Raw genomic sequence first — 13544 nt, 5'->3', positions numbered from 1 at the left:
ACAACACAATGAAACCCCACATCGGGAACAAAGGTGGAACACAAAAACAAAAGGAAAGCCGCCCAAATCAGGAACAGAGGAGACACACACAAAATAAGCAAAAACCACATCAGGAACAGAGGAGACACAAAAACAAAATGAAAGACCCCATCTGGAACAGAGGAGACACAACAACAAAAGGAAACGCCACATCGGTAACAGAGGAGACACAACAACAAAATTAAACCCCACATCGGGAACAGAGGTGACACAACAACAAAATGAAACCCCACATCGGGAACAGAGGTGGAACACAAAAACAAAAGGAAAACCGCCCAAATCAGGAACAGAGGAGACACACACAAAAAAAGCAAAAACCACATCAGGAACAGAGGAGATACAAAAACAAAGGGAAAACCCCACATCAGGAAAAAATGAGACACAAAAACAATAGGAAAGGCCACATCAGGAACAGAGGAGACACAAAAAGAAAGAAGGAAAGTCCATATAAGGAGTCGAAGAGAAACTTAAACACAACAAAACAATTATCATAAACTCCCAACGAAACCAAGAGACGAAAGCTGCTTCTTTGAAAGCATAAACGTAACAATATTTTCAGGCGATATTGTAAGCACTATATAAATTACTATTACAACAGAAAGTAGATATTGTTAGCACTATAGAAATTACTCTTACAACAGAAAGTAGATATTGTTAGCACTATATAAATTACTCTTACAAAAGAAAGTAGATAGTGTTAGCACTATAGAAATTACTCTTACAACAAACAGTAGATATTGTTAGCACTATAGAAATTACTCTTACAACAAACAGTAGATATTGTTAGCGCTATAGAAATTCCTCTTACAACAGAAAGTAGATATTGTTAGCACTATAGAAATTACTCTTACAACAAACAGTAGATATTGTTAGCACTATAGAAATTACTCTTACAACAAACAGTAGATATTGTTAGCACTATAGAAATTACTCTTACAACAAACAGTAGATATTGTTAGCACTATAGAAATTACTCTTACAACAAACAGTAGATATTGTTAGCACTATAGAAATTACTCTTACAACAAACAGTAGATATTGTTAGCACTATAGAAATTACTCTTACAACAAACAGTAGATATTGTTAGCACTATAGAAATTACTCTTACAACAAACAGTAGATATTGTTAGCACTATAGAAATTACTCTTACAACAAACAGTAGATATTGTTAGCACTATAGAAATTACTCTTACAACAAACAGTAGATATTGTTAGCACTATAGAAATTACTCTTACAACAAACAGTAGATATTGTTAGCACTATAGAAATTACTCTTACAACAAACAGTAGATATTGTTAGCACTATAGAAATTACTCTTACAACAAACAGTAGATATTGTTAGCACTATAGAAATTACTCTTACAACAAACAGTAGATATTGTTAGCACTATAGAAATTACTCTTACAACAAACAGTAGATATTGTTAGCACTATAGAAATTACTCTTACAACAAACAGTAGATATTGTTAGCACTATAGAAATTACTCTTACAACAAACAGTAGATATTGTTAGCACTATAGAAATTACTCTTACAACAAACAGTAGATATTGTTAGCACTATAGAAATTACTCTTGCAACAGACAGTAGATATTGTTAGCACTATAGAAATTACTCTTACAACAGACAGTATTACTACGGAGGAACGTTTCAATACTAACATATCTTTTCTCCAGTTATGAAAAAAGGTTGATGGTGGGCCTAAAGCATTTCTTTTTATAAACCATTGTATCATATTAATACGAAACTTAAGTACAAAACACGATCAAATAATGTTACTTATGCTTTTCCTAAAAGAAACCTGGAACAGTACTCTTCCAATTTCCCTGGCTATTTTCGCCATTTGTAATAATTATTTGCCGATATAACTTATTTAGGTGTTTTAATTGTTTGACAACAAAACGTGTAACTACACTGATCGTGTATCGCTATTAAAGAGGCAGCTTATCACTTCACGTGCTTTGTATTAATTCTAGAATAAGCTATGGCTCTAATTAGCTTTACACGTTTTGGTAATATCGGAATAACATATAGAGAAATCATCATTGCTCCGAACGTTCATCACTCCTTGTTAATTAAATTATTCTTATGGGACAAATACAGAATATATTTGTATTAAGATTTTAGTTTGCGTGTTCACTGAATATCAATATGTAAACGTTAACAAAATATAGATATGATTTTATGCTTGCACATTTAATAGCGAATATTTTAGCCAGAAAGATGAATCCGACGCGATTCCATCTTTTTAAACGAGCTTTATGGAGTTTAATAAATAAAAAGATTTGGAAAGAAACGCAACTTTGAAAATAAAATGTACTGTCACATGATTCCTAATTTTCGGAAAGAAAAGGAAAACACCAGTTTTATTCATTTGTTTATTTATTGTAACGTCATTGTGTTGTTGCTTGTAAATAATGGTTGATCTTTCACCTTTTGCGTATAAATATGTGAGTGTGTCCCTACACTGCAAAGCAAACGTGCACCTCCTTTTCTATGTCATCTCTGAGACCGAGCAAAGATACCACAGCTAGTTTGCTGTTGGATCATATGTAGGATTCTAAATAATAATGGAGTCTTTATGGTGTTGCTAATGTCATTTATTAATGACGTAATACTTACTCTCCATGTTTTCAAATAGTATACGTTTCTTGAAAGAATAAAAGGTTATATATAAGCACATTCACTACCAACTTAAACAGATATTCAATGAGGTTTGATGTAATGATTACTACCCAACGTTATAGAAACGTCCCATTTGTTGACAATTTTTATTTCATTTTGCGAGGGAAAGCTGATTCGTTTAAAACTCACTTAATAAACCTATAAAATTTTACCAATGGATCATGTATGTTAATAAAAAGAGAAATGCTACATGAAAGTTACCAATTCAATATCATCTTCACATGTACTCCATATGGTCTTGTAACTTAATTGTGACACGCACGTAATTAACGTACATAGAAACTTCCCACCAGTTGACATCTTTTATTTCATTTTGCGAGGGAAAGCTAATTAGTTTCAAAATTAAATTAATAAGCTTTAGAATGTTGCCAATAATTTACCATTCGTTAGCCGACAGCCCACATCAGTCCAAGTTTACGGCAGTCCCAAGATGACATCACCTTTTGGACTCTGACGTGGCGAGGAGGGGCGGGTTGTCTTTTTATTGACATTGAATTGTTTCACACCCCGATGTGATCTAACGTTGTGGTCAGTCTGCTTTAACGCTGTGGTCAATATGATGCCACTTGTCCGTGTGTCAAAACTGACCGGCCTTTGGCACGCTTTGTGTCCAGTTTCCCCAGTTTGCTACTGGTAATATTGCATAATTAACAGTTATACACAAGTATTACCAATACCATATTTGCTATGATCTATTCAGTTGTGTATATTAATATTATGACATTGTTTTTTTGTTTGTTCTATACGTCTCTCTTATTGATATATAAATCTAAGCACATATTTACACCATTTAAGAAGTGTTGATTCTACTGAACGGTGTTTAAATAACGTCTTTATCCATAAAAAACTATTATGCAATGTATGCCTATATTTTTTTTGTAATGTAACAATTTTTGTTATTGCTTAACTGATTGTTTTGGACATAATACACGTGATATACCTTACTAACTATCGCGCGTGACGTCACAACGGACTTGCGTGATGTAAAACTGACCTAAATGAGTGATTTGTAATAAGAATAAGGATAACCCCTGTATTTCAGATTGGTAATCTGTCATTAATATGAAGGTCTCGAACACACGAACCTGGTGGTTATCTATCTAAAAGTTGCAATGTAAAAGTGGACCACGCACGTACACATCTAATATTTATTATTATGCAACTTTTTTCAATTATCAATGAAATACTTGTTCACGTCACACAAGACATTGTAATCATGTATTGCATAATACTTTTTTAAAGAAGTTATTTGAAAGTAGTTTAGTTGAATCATGATATATTTAATGGCGTAAATATCATGTATGTTTATAATATATCAATAACTACTGTCTACAGTGACAATCACTCCATAAACCGTTGTTTCCAAACTGGAGTTATCACCTCATGATCTGATCTCAGAATTTGACAAGTTTTCATGATGCCGACATCAATACATTTGGGCGGAGCTATGCAAATTTTCCGCACAAGAAACACGGTATTGTGACGTCATTAACAGTAGATGTGGGCGGAGTAAACCGTGCCTTTTGCGAATTAGGCTGCTATTTAATAGATTAAAGAAATGAAGATTGTGTCCGCTTATCAGACTAATGAATAAAATATTTATGAACCAATCACAGAAAAAAGACTGTAAATAGCAAGAACAATTTTCTATTTTGGTCAGATGATAATGTTCTTGTTGAGAATGAGTGAAGGATTTATCATAGTTTCACCATCTATTTACACGTTCTTAACTGGAGATATCACCTCATCACCTGGTCAAACTAGAAAAGTATTCCTGAAATAACAGCAACTTATAAAATTGTGCAGTATTTTATGTTATAATGATAACGAAGTTTGACGAAAATCCCACAATAGGAATAATCACGACTGAAAATATCAAAGCGAAGCTGAAATTGGGTCTACGTGTGTATAACTGTAAACTGTGTCATATTACCAGCAGCAGAGTGGAGAAATATGACACAGTATAGTGTAGCATGTACGAGCGATAGGACCTCTACCGCTCTGAAAGGTTCATTACAGGTCTCGTAGGAGTCATTTACCGTCCAACATTTTCTATTATCCATCTTTGGGTGAACATATGTAGAATGTATTCAAAATAGAATAATTATCGATTTTAAAACATGTATTGTAACCAACATCAGGTAATAATTTCATTTGTATATGTCCTCGTTGTGATATTCCGAGACGTATTCTTCCTTCAATCTTCACTGCTTTAAATATTGAGGTCTTTATTGACGAAATTTTCTGCTCCTCAAAAATGACAATCGATCGGTAGATTTTATTTTAGAAATTTGCAGTGCTACTTAAAATCCAGTTTTAGATAACTGATAGCAAATTACCCTTCCCATTTCTTTTGTATGGTTTGGTGTATTATTATTATTATTTAGTCTTTCTTATGCCACGTATGAAATTCTGTTCTATGTAAGATGATATTCAAAATAAGAACATAAAACTGAAACCGAAATAACTAAAGACCAATCGGTTTGCTTGTATAAGTTATACGATGTGTTTAATCAAAAACATGAGGTAGTCGTCTTGTACAAACATTATCAGATTAATCCGGTCCGCTACGCATTGAACTTGTTATTATTTTCATACATTTCGGATTAATTTCCAATGTGGCTATTTGTTTTTATTATTATTTATGCTTCTTGGTCTTTCTACTTAATTACATAAAATAACACCACAGCCTTAAACTCACACAGACCAAATTAGTAACTGTGTGATGTGGTGTAGGTGATGTTTAGTGTATTGTATGTATTTGCCAATCTTTTTTATCACGTGGTGTGTGTTTGAGTGTGTGCACGTGTATTACGTTTATCTGTCTGCACTGCTAAGTCTTATTATAGTTACATATTGTTATATAGAGAGAGATTTTAATACGCGTTATTCCACAATAAGGTTAATAAACGTTGGTAAGTAGATCTTGTGAAATGGTTTTTTCCCAAAATATTATCGCAATTTGAAAACCTATATTTCAAAGCTAACTCAAATCCTGAAAAACGAAATTAAGGTTAGATATAGAAAGATCACAGAAGGAACTGAGGAGACACCAAAATAAAAGAAACCCCAAATAAGGAGTTGAGGAGACACCAACACAACAGGAAACCCCAAATAAGCAATTAATGAGACACCAAAACAACAGGAATCCCCAAATAAGGAATTGAGGCGACACTAAAACAACAGGAACCCTTAAATAAAGCGGTGAGGAGACACCAAAACCACAGGAACCCTTAAACAAGAGGCCCAAAGGCATTGGCGGTCACCTGAGTTATATCAAAGGTACAGGTAGTTGAATTTCGTTAGGTAATGATAATTTAGTTAAGGATCTTTCCTTCCATGAACAGTAAAACATCTGAGTCTTATGAAGAAGATTTTTTTTAACTTTTAACCATTATCACCTTTTGGGCCCCACCCCTCCAGCCCCTGGGGATGGGACAGGCTCTTATTTTCTCATACCATCTTATTGCCATCTAGAATCATAATCATTCCAACCAAGTTTGAATAATTTCCTGCTGAAAATGGACAAAATATACCCAAAATTCAATATTTCCCTATATAAATTAAAGTCAACTTTACCCCCTCTCCAAGCGAGAATGGATGGCCCGGGGGTATTAAATTGAAAAATACACAAAGCCCCTAACGGATTTTATACCCATCCACAGAATTTGATTATAATACATCCTGAAGAAGAATATTTTTGAAATATTGTGTTAATTTTCCCTTTGGTGCCCCGCCCTGGCTCCTGGGGGTTGGGGTAGGAATCTGAATTTTACAATTTGATACCATCTTCCTCAAAGGATGATTCTCACCAAGTAAGATTAATTTCCAACTGAAAATAGCCAAGATATACCTAAAAGTGTTTTTTCCCTAAATAAACTATAGAAAACTTGATCCCCGCCCCAAGGTAGAACGGATAGCCCGGGGGGTACTGAAAATTAGAATTCAAATAAAGCCCCTGATGATTTTTCCATCCATGCAGAGAAATTGACTGTAGTATATGTACCTCTGAGTCTGGAGAAAAAGATTTTTGAAATATTGGTAAATTTTCCCTTTGGTACCCCACCCTGGCCCCTTGGGTTAAGGTAGATACCCAATTTTATAATTTGGTGGCCTCATCTACCAAGGATGATTCTGGCTTAGTTTGAAAAAAATCCATCCGCTGGTTCTTGAGAAGAAGTCGAAAATGTTAAACGTTTACGCACGACGGACGACGCACGACGGACAACGCACAACGACAACGGAAAGCGATCAGAAAATGTAACTTGCGCAAAGCTCAGGGCCCACTTGTATAAAACATCTCAAAGTTAAGGAAAATCTCAAGCAATGTATTGTCTATGGAAAATCTTAGACTTGAGGAAATCTCAAGAGTTGAGATGTTTTATACAAGTGGGCCCAGGTGACCTTATAAAGCGTTGAGGAGACACAAAAAAAACCCGGAAACCACAAATAAGAAACTGAGGAGACACCAAAACAAAAAGGAAAACAACACCAGGGACCGAGGAGACCAAAACAAAGTTAAACCCAAAATAAGGAACTGAGAAGACACCAAAAAAGAAAACACAAAATAAGGAACCGATGAGACACCAAAACAATAGGTTCCCTTAAATAAAACGCTGAGAAGACACCAAAACAAACGGAAACCCAAAATAAAGAACCGATGAGACACTTAAACAACAGGAACCCTTAAATAAAGCCTTGAGGAGACACCAAACCAAAAGGAAACCCAAAATAAAAAACAATAAGAAACTGAGGAGAAACCAAAACAACAACAGGGACCGAGGAGACACCAATACAAAGTTAAAACCAAATAAGGAACTGAGGAGACACCAAAATAAAAGGAAGCCCAAAATATGGAACTGAGGAAACAAAAGAAAAGACCAGATCAGGAACTGGGTTGATACCAAAAGAAAACAAGTTTATCAACCCGACAAAATCTAAGGTGAACCAGCTGCTACTAGAGGGTCAGATAGTCAATATAGTAGGTCACTGTTAAATTGATAATAACAGGTTTTATTCTTCTATGTGTTAGGGTTTTCCAAACATTTTAAGCTCTACAAACAATACGAACATCAGGACATCAACATATTGTGTGAAAAATATAATAATACAAATGGGTGAAGTAAATACATGTACATAAATAAATACGGAAATCATTGAAAACGTTATCTATTTTGTAATTCTTTGCATTCGTCTATTGATAAAAATGTACAAATATTCCATATGATGGCATATCGTCAATAAAAAAAACAAAATCCAAACAGGAACAGCAGCCGTTTAATTATCGTAGAAATCAGGTCAGGATGACGATCATCAATTTCTGTTAATGGTTTGTTTGTCAACATGTCGTACCTAACCAGATAATGCCAAATGTGGAAACGCAAATCAGCTGTATTCAAAGTGTAAGTTCTCTAAAGAGTTTTAAACGTCCTTAATAAGAACAATGAGAAGCCAACTTAAACAAATTGATCCATGAATAAAAGTCAGTAAAACTGCATGTGTCACATGTAAAGTGAACAGTGTGTAATGTCAGGGGCGGATCCAGGATTTCCTAAAAGTGGGGGCCGAGAAATATTTCTCAATATATAGTCAACGGTGTGCTGCTGCCCGAGCGCGTAGCGCGAGTAGGGGGAGGCTACGGGAGGGGGGTATTCCCCCTCCCGTAAGGGGGGTTTGGGGGATCTCCCCCCAAAAAATTGTGTTTTCTAGAACGTCTCAGAAGCGATTTCCCGTGTTCTGAGGATTGTTTTTATGTTTAATTAACAAGAAGAAGAAAACATTTTTTAAGTATGGCCCAAAGACTGTTTTGTGTACTGGAAAGAAAAATTAAAGTTTCGGTTCAAATTCTCTATCAACAGCGTGTTTTAGAAGTCAGATGGTATTATTATAGGGGCAACCTGGTGATGACAAATGTATGAATCCACAGGGGGCTTAATTTGGCGTCCCGCCCGCAAGGGGGATACGAGAGGTCCACCGTCAAAAAATAAATGTAGGGACGCACAATATCTAGTCTTCAGACATTGTACCTACAGTACAGTACTTCATGTAATAGTTTGTCGTACAAAAGAACAAATAACACCATTGTTGCTGTTTAATTAATGAGTTACTCATGGCATCACTAAGTTGCTAAACAAACGGATAAGTTCAAATCAGTGCGACACCCAAGGCCACTAGCTATATATAGTCTCGCGTTTTATAATTGAAATGTCCACGCTGATTAACTCATGTAAGGGCATGCATATTACCAACAGTGAACAGGGTAAAGTTGACTTTAATTTATATAGGGAAATATTGAATTTTGGGTATATTTTGTCCATTTTCAGCAGGAAATTATTCAAACTTGGTTGGAATGATTATGATTCTAGATGGCAATAAGATGGTATGAGAAAATAAGAGCCTGTCCCATCCCCAGGGGCTGGAGGGGTGGGGCCCAAAAGGTGATAATGGTTAAAAGTTAAAAAAAATCTTCTTCATAAGACTCAGATGTTTTACTGTTCATGGAAGGAAAGATCCTTAACTAAATTATCATTACCTAACGAAATTCAACTACCTGTACCTTTGATATAACTCAGGTGACCGCCAATGCCTTTGGGCCTCTTGTTTAAGGGTTCCTGTGGTTTTGGTGTCTCCTCACCGCTTTATTTAAGGGTTCCTGTTGTTTTAGTGTCGCCTCAATTCCTTATTTGGGGATTCCTGTTGTTTTGGTGTCTCATTAATTGCTTATTTGGGGTTTCCTGTTGTGTTGGTGTCTCCTCAACTCCTTATTTGGGGTTTCTTTTATTTTGGTGTCTCCTCAGTTCCTTCTGTGATCTTTCTATATCTAACCTTAATTTCGTTTTTCAGTGGTACATTTTGTGTATAGTGAACAGTTTTAGGGTAGGACGGTGTGTAAAGGGAACAGTTTTAGAGTAGGACCGGTGTGTAAAGTGAACAGTGTAAGAGTAGGACCGGTGTGTAAAGTGAACAGTTTTAGAGCAGGACCGGTGTGTAAAGTGAACAGTGATAGAGTAGGACCGATGTGTAAAGTGAACAGTGTTAGAGTAGGACCGGTGTGTAAAGGGAACAGTGTTGGAGTAGGACCGGTGTGTAAAGGGAACAGTGTTGGAGTAGGACCGGTGTGTAAAGGGAACAGTGTTGGAGTAGGACCGGTGTGTAAAGTGAACAGTTTTAGAGTAGGACCAGTGTGTAAAGTGAACAGTGTTAGATTAGGACCGGTGTGTAAAGTGAACAGCCCGTAATTATGAGCTACTCAACTATAACAACAGTCTGGTAGGCGAACATCATTGTTTGGGTAAGGCAATAAAAACAAAACAACAACACCAATACGTAATTAAATAAATCCTTTAATATATTTGTACTGGAAAAGGTATATATCCCATGTATTTAACATATAGATACATAGTAGGGCCGATTTCACTTGGGTAAAACCGCAATTTCCTCCTACATTTTTCGACCGACCTCTTTGAAAATTGGTATACGTTATAACCATGGTATGAAGTTGTGGCTCCCGTAAACGAATTTAAATTCGACAATATTTCAAAAAGTTATTGACCTTTGTTTATTTCAGTTTTTGATTTTTGTCCAGCAATTTCCTCCTACATTTTTCAACGGATCTCTTTGAAAATTGGTAAACATTATAATCATGATATGAAAGTGTATCTCCCATTAACGAATTTTGATTCGACAATTTTTCCAAAAGTTATGGCCCTTTGTTCATATCGGTATTTGATTTGTTTGTCCGGAGATCTCCTCCTACATTTTTTGACGGATTTAAACTTAGTAGGCTCATGATATGTTGTGTTTCCTTGAAAAGAATTTTGATTCGACAATTTTTGCAAAAGTTCATTTTATATAGCATGTCAGCTAACCACTCTTAGAATGATGCAGATCTTATTTCAATGTAAGAAAGTATATAACACTATATGGCATTCGACGGTCGTATATTGTTCCGCCCCGCGGTACTCTTGTTAGAAATTGTCCTCAACCTACCTAGGCCAGACATCAAAGTTTATAATGATTGATGTTCTTACATCTCCAGCACACAAGCAGGCACACACACATAGGGAGATATTTACCAGGTGGCATAGGACTAGTAGTTAGCGGCTGATACAAATTCCTCAAAAATTGTATTGATTAATGTATATGCTAATTGTATTAATTGTATATATGTGCAGTAACGCACTTTAAAGTGGCTTAGTCTAGCTAGATAGGGCAGTATATAAAATGTTGTATATCATTAACTTTATCTTCAATATTCTGGCTGAAGCAGAAAAGGACTATTATTTGGATTAGGCGTTCACATAACTTCACAAGATTTTAAACATCTTCCCTGGTTTAACAGGAGACATATTGAAGGTCCGGGTGTAGGTAACGCCTATTCTTCTGGAACGCCAGGATTTCTTGTAGGCATTCATACAGTTTTTCCGTTCGTTGTCGGCTGTAACCCTGGTGTTGGCAATGTGTACCGACTTTTGAGTTCAGATTTTGTTCTTGTTCTTTGACGATATGATAATATTCACATAGCGACCATTCAATATAAGATTATTTGTGTATTGAAGATGTAGGTAATATTTACATTCAAACTTTTAAACCGTTTCTTTCCTTGCGTATTAATCTGGTGTTGGTCTTTACGTAATAAGTTAAGAGCACAGATTTTGTCCTTTCGTATAGCATCACAGATGTGATAGTTTTGTGGTAAAGACTGAGTTTTATATCTTGTCTTTGTGTGTTAGCGATGTTTAATCTTCACGTTATGACTTATTAATTCAGACCTTATCCTCCTGTATTGATGATGTGGTGTTAGATTCTATTTTACTAGTTTCAATAAAAGGAAACTTTTCAATGACCAATTAATACATGGCTTATCATTTTGAATTAGAAAATATGTAGCTGGTATCTCAAAATCTTAGGAAATTTTTTTTCCCCGATTAAATTTAACTCAAAAAATAGTCTCAATACGGCGTGGAAATGAATTATGTTTACTGCTGTATGCACTGTGTCTCTTAAGTCTAGAGTTTCTCTTAAGTCTAGAGTTTCTCTTAGGGCATCAAGTTGTTCTTTGTCTTTATAAGACCAAGCTGTAATATATAGTAATGTATGAAAAACATTCTGACCATTGCAAATGTAGAGACCAGAATCGCCATGTTATGTTTGTCGATTCAAAGCGACATTACATTGGTGGCATATAATTTGTAGGAAAAAACAACATAAGACATTCTTCATTCTTTAAGATTTCATTTTTACAACTATCCAGTGATCCCTTGTAATGCATTAACAACAATGATTAAAACAGAAATGTACACTGATAGTCTATGTCAGTCTTTGGTATCTCTCAAGTTAACCTCGTCCGCTAACAGGTTAGCAGACCAATGTTATTCTCGTTAACAACAGATAATTTGTCAACAACAGTTACCAGTGGTTAGCACTGGTTAATGGTGTAAACATGCGTTAACTCTCTCTCAGCATGTCGACATGGTCAATGCCACTTGTTAAGTATAAAAACTATATGGATCAATGGAAGACAATGTTACAGATGATGCCATGTACAATTCGGTCAAAACTATTTTTTTTAATATTTACTGTTTTCATTTCAAATGATGATCAACAATCAAAGGCTGACGAAAGTGGTGTTCGTCTTTCCGTAATTAAGTTTTTTTCTCTACATTATATTGTTTTCTTAATATGTTATTTGAAACTTCCTTTTTCAATATCTTAATCTCCAAGACAAGATTTTCTTTTGTCACTTTTTAATAAACATGAATAAAAAACAGTAGATCTTAAAATCTATGCTAAAACATGAAAAATAAAATCTATTGCAATATTCCTTTTCTTGGAAGCTCTGTTAAAAATAGTCATTATTTACATCACTTTCCCTTTGTAACCAATCTCAGAATAATGATCCACAAATCAGCACCTGAAGACATCAGCCTCTTGGCAGGGAAACAGTGTAAAACAGTGATTGAAACATCAGACATTTTAATCCAAACAAATTTGTTAACTTGTAATTGAGTTCAAGTGATATTTTTGTCTAAATTAGCTTCCTCTGTGTTAAGTACAGTCGAATCTGCTAGATACCACCATTATTACCGTATTTATCCAGCAATAAGCCGCGGGGGCCAACATATAATATCTGACTGAAAGCACCTAGATGGGCTTATTACAATGAAAAAGCTTTTGTTAGCATTTTTTCCTAACTGCAATACATATTGGTGGGCTTATTACCAGGCATGGGCTTATTACCAGGCATGGGCTTATTGCCAGGCATGGGCTTATTACCAGGTATGGGCTTATAACCAGGCATGGGCTTATTGCCGTTATATACGGTAAGATATCCTCTCTCTTCAAAAGCGGCCACCAATTTCTTATACCAATAAAATAGTTAATATATGTTTATACTCTTTTAACTCATTCACCCCTTCATATCTAAACTGGACTTGCCCAGTCTTTGATTGGGTAAGGTTCAAGTATGACTTTTAGGGGTGAATAGGTTAAGAGACCACATCTGTAAATAGATGAGTCTCCCCTTCATTGGTGTGTTACTACAGATTAGATTATGGTATATTTAACTAGTAACAACCAGATGCAACATCACAGTTGTTAATCATCTTTCCCTTAATAATTTTTATATGGATATTTAGTGTAATGAAAATGTCATGATGAATATATTACATAATGTATAAGGATGAATAATCTCAACACTGGGTTTGTCTTCAACCCATTAGCTTACTCCCACTCTCTTGTAATGCATGCATAAAACTTGTTAGTACAGTAAGAATGAAAATATTATGCTTATTTAGGTTAACATTGATCAAGCACT

The sequence above is a fragment of the Mizuhopecten yessoensis genome, unplaced genomic scaffold (assembly GCF_002113885.1).
Source record: "Mizuhopecten yessoensis strain PY_sf001 unplaced genomic scaffold, ASM211388v2 scaffold10589, whole genome shotgun sequence".
In the NCBI taxonomy this organism is placed as follows: Eukaryota; Metazoa; Mollusca; class Bivalvia; order Pectinida; family Pectinidae; genus Mizuhopecten; species Mizuhopecten yessoensis.
Note: the sequence above shows the minus strand (reverse complement) of the source record.